The sequence below is a fragment of the Dendroctonus ponderosae genome, unplaced genomic scaffold (genome assembly GCF_020466585.1).
Source record: "Dendroctonus ponderosae isolate FM_Combo_2020 unplaced genomic scaffold, Dpon_F_20191213v2 Dpon_F_20191213_1, whole genome shotgun sequence".
Classification (NCBI taxonomy): domain Eukaryota; kingdom Metazoa; phylum Arthropoda; class Insecta; order Coleoptera; family Curculionidae; genus Dendroctonus; species Dendroctonus ponderosae.
Window position 1 is genome coordinate 45,435,082 of NW_026017110.1, and position 4,680 is coordinate 45,439,761.

At 33.3% G+C, this 4,680-nt stretch overlaps 1 protein-coding gene across 2 annotated transcripts in view; it reads left to right on the forward strand.

The window, feature by feature from the left end:
• Positions 1 to 2,161: 2,161 nt before the first annotated feature.
• LOC109545844 (homeotic protein female sterile) overlaps positions 2,162 to 4,680 on the forward strand; it is a 20,277-nt gene continuing 17,758 nt past the window's right edge. The window contains exon 1 of one of the 2 annotated variants that reach the window (XM_048669672.1): positions 2,162 to 2,333. The gene's annotated coding sequence lies outside the window, so the exon portion shown is untranslated. The remainder of the gene's footprint in view (positions 2,334 to 4,680) is intronic. The other variant, XM_048669680.1, reaches the window with a different exon arrangement.

Below are 4,680 nucleotides of genomic sequence, written 5' to 3' on the forward strand. Positions count from 1 at the left end.
ATAAAAAATCTCGATTTGGTCCTAAACAAAGATGTTTTTCGAGTCGTGTGAAGAGCACATTTTTTTGTTAGTATTTTCTAGCCTTTAAAATCGCACATTGCTCTTTGCGATATTTGGCGTGCCGAAAAAGTTATGTGGAAGCGTAGCAACGTGCAACCATTTGTTGCAGAAAGTGAGAGATCACTCAGCTAAAACCTTGTACTACTTTGCAGTTTGGTTTGCGCAGAAATGTCTATAATGGGTCAAAATAAAAAAAAATAAGTTTGATAAACCGTATCTGGGAAAACATTCCGATTTAAAATATTTCCTACATGACTTACAACTCTTATTTTAGCATGTAGAATCACCCCTAGAAATGTCCTAACGCATCTTTCTGTCAATACCTTGTACAAAGTACTGTACCTAGGTATATAATATTATTTAATTTGAGAAATAATCTCACTTAATACCACTGAAGCATTAAAATTAACCAGACAATTTTTTATTGTAGCACGTTTTCCTTGCAAATTTCACTCGATCTTCAGACGTGTTAAATTATGGAAAACATGCAATCGTGAGAAATTCTCGGTTATTTCAAAGGTCTTGTGGTATTACCCCCGAACAGAATTCATGTAAAAGTCACTGTCTATAGCTAGTCTGGTTTGTTAGGAAATAACTGTGAAAATTTGGCCTGCATGAACAAGTACAAGATTCAAACAAATTCCTGCAAACTATACAAAATAATCGTTCTTTCGAAACGTGAGGACCCAATGCCTAAGAACGACGACCTAAGAAACCGATAGAATTGCCAGTTTCGAATAAAAGACACAAAATCCCAGTTTCTTTGATATGGCTAGAAGACATGCCACATAAGATCATCTGACGATATTTAAATTATTTAAAGGAAATGAAAATTATTAAAGCTCCAATTTTGTATCGAATACCGACGGAAGTGTCAAATAAACAAAAATAAGTAAACGGCTTAATGAGTATCTACCGTGCTGATAAATTTAAAAATACCGGATTGAAAATCTAGAAACAACGTACTTGGAAATATTTAAATAACTGTAATCTTATCTCACTACTATCTCATGTCTATAAGTCTATATTAACAATATACTGAGATATAAAATAGAAATGTTCGCCAGATCACCAGCGCACTAAGATATTACTAATAAAACAGCATGCGAATTTTAAAATAAAGGAACTATGAAGACTTTCTCACTAGGATACTCTGATAAAACTAACACCCACTCAAAGTGTTCTAAGGAAAATTACCTTATTTCACTCATTACTGAGAGTTCAAGTTTTCATAAAGGACATAAACGTTAATATTTTCTTAATGTGTCTTTAGAAGTATAGAACTTCCAGTTAAAAGTAATAGATAGAAAATATCAACAATTGTGAAAATGATTCGGGCTAGTCACAAACCAAGTTGAAACCGCTCAGAACCGCCACAGATATGGAATGTTCAAATTTCACACACTCTACACCTACCTCCAAATATCAGTCTTATTTTTTGTTTCAAAATTCACCTTAGTAAATGCCATTAAAACAAAACACCCTTTTTCTCCCTGCGACGGGAAATACTCTCTTTTACATAAGTGGAAAAGACAGGCAGATATTGTATGCCTTGCTGCTCAAAATAGGCGATCATACCATATTTCTTTATGACGCCCAATTTTCTAAAAATCTTCATATCTTCATTTTATCAACATTGTAGTCAATATGGAGACCAGAAACACATTTTCTATAAGAAACTCTGGTAAACAGTGTCCATCTTATAGTCAAGAAAAGGGGAAACGTGCAAACGGTGTTAATTATTTACATTAAACAAGCTTCACAGAAACTTGGGTTTTCCATACCTTTCGATCAATTGACAACAAATGCGTTTACGTTTCCTTAATTGCATGCTGAGTAACGTAGCAAAATGCACCCAATTACAAAACTCATATGAAAATTATGCCGAAAGTGAAAGCTCTTTCAGCCAAATAATGATTAACTTCGTTGCATCGATAGTAAATGCCTCGTCATGTACACAGGGCGCCAAAGATCTGCCATAGATATAATTAGTTACAAATCGACCCTGTAAAATGCCTACTCGCTTCTAAATCCGATTCTTTCATTTACACGTTCGGCAGTTCTATTTCGGAACCACCTTGTAGGTACCGTTACAAACATATCCAAAATTTACATAATTTATCCATTGGCAGGAAAATTTCAACCCATGTTGGTCCATTCGTACTCTATCGGTACCATCAGCAGGTGGCATATAACTATTAGTTAACAATCGAGCGCTTCAGCTTTTCATTGTCTTCGTGCGGTTGTGCGTGTATGTGTGGTCAAATCGGCAGGTAAGGTTCAAGAGAATAAATATTAAGTAAAATTATTAATACGAAACAAATAATAAAATAATTTAACTGCTAATAAGTTAAACTGACACTATACAAAGTGTATATTCCACTCGAAGAACGTTTAGCGCACTGTAAGCAATGTGGGCGGGGTTATTTGCATTTGGAAGTATTGTGTTAATTTATTTTGAGATTTTGCCAGTGTTTGGGGGCTATTTTCGGATATATTATGGCTATTTTCGGATAGTCGTACAAGTACTGCGGTTAATAGAACCAAAAAAAAAATTATATAAGTATATACAGGGTGATTCAGGTTGAATCTGGATGACTTGGATCACAGGGATCAATAAATAGCGTTATTTTGGAGAAAAGAGAGTTGAAATAGGACTTTTCCTGCTTTTTATCATCAATCTTGAGCGACTCAGCCAACGAAGGTAAAACGCGAAACACAAATGCTTCAAATGCACAATAAACATTCTGCACAGACGTGAATTTACACCGTACCAACTGTATTATTAAATTATATTTGCAAACACAGTTTAAAGACATTTAAACTATACAAAACTAGCAACAAATAAAATAAAAGGAAACTTATTTTTAATGGTTCCTTTCGTTTCTTATGCGATTTTAAATACAAGCGATAACTGGTATTTTCGGTGGGCAAATTTTCGATGATACAAAAAATATTTTTGTTTCCTTGCCACTTAACAATGTTAGACATTAACTGCAAATATCGTGATACGAGGCATAAAATAATTGTCAGTCAATCTCACAAATTCGTTTTAATGACCTTTTCTAATGAAGAAGTGACCGAAATGGTCAAAGTATTAGGGTTTTGCGAAGATAATTTGCGTGAAAGCGTACGCGTTTACGTGGCGCATATTTGCAGTAAATGTCTAGATTGCTAAGTGACTAGAAAACAGACATATTTTTTTACGTAAAAACTATGAATACTACAAGATTTTACAAAGAGCAGAAAATTGTAAATAAATGATTAGTGCATCAACCTAGAAAAAATGAGTTGATTTAATTCTCCAACTAAAAAGTTCTGGTAGTTTCTATACCACGACACTCAAGAATTCACCATTTGTCCAAAACGGCTAAATTCGATTGTTTCATCAAAATATGAGTCTTACATAAGAACAAATTTACAGCGAGTTTCACCAAAATACATCGTACCATTCTCCCGATATTTCGAAAAAGAAAATTTTTTTGAAGAACTTTGACCATTAATATCAGAGGAGCCAGACATTTGTTGTTAATAAAAGTTAGGTCAGATCGTCTTTTTTTGGTCCAAAAAATATCGCAGTACCTTTTCGATCATGAGCTTGAGGGACACCCTGTATAGTATAATTCATAGATTAACTAAGTATAGGTACAATTTTAGTTTTATATAATGTCTATGATAAAGGGCAGACATTAAAACTTTTAGAAACATTTTTCACAATAATTACATAGTTTGAAAATTGTTTAATTTATTAAGCAGTTAGCAAAACTTATAAAAATAGCAGGTCAAAGAACTCGAATTTCTTTGCTAATTGCTTGAAGCACAAAAGAACAACTCTGTGCCACATTATTCAAAAAGGGGTGCATGTGGGGTCCTCTATCTCGTAAAAAATGCCGATGCAATGGCCGCCGGCCGGTTATTCTTGCCAAGTTATTCCATGGTACAACCTTGAAATTCAGCACACGTCAAGCCTACATGATGCTTGTTTCTTTAATGATTTTTATTCTTACGTTTCGTGCGTCTTGTGGGAGTTGTTGTATTTGTCCCGGTTTTATTTCCAGGTTTTTACGTTATGTTTTGGAAAGGTTTCCCGTACGTCACCAATGTTGTTTGTGTTGTTGCCATTAAGTGTCCATAATTCTGAAAGTGGTCTAAGTCATATATTTCTGGCTTCGAGATATTTAATAAATTTCAGTTAAATAAATTAAAAATGTTTTTATTTAGAATTTATTTGAATGAGTCTTGAGTTAGTGCATTAGTTTTAGACAAAAATGTTGTTTTTAAAGTTAGAATTGACTAACTGAATATCCTATAAATGACTTAAAGGAATGGAGAACTACGAATTTTATTTGGAACAATAACTTTCCTGAAATAATTCATGAACATTGGTTAATTATTTTAAAAGGAAATCAATTTCTATGATTTTGTTGTTTTTACGATTCTTCAAATGTTCCTGACAAACTGGAGCAATGTATGGTAGTAAACACATAATATATTTATGTTTTCCTTCCGTGAATGGTTCAGTCATATTATATTAGTGGTTTCACTTCGGAATTCAAGATAATAAGCTCCTAAAATTTGTGTTAACTTTTATTTTAACATTCTAAAACTCCTGTCTCAAAA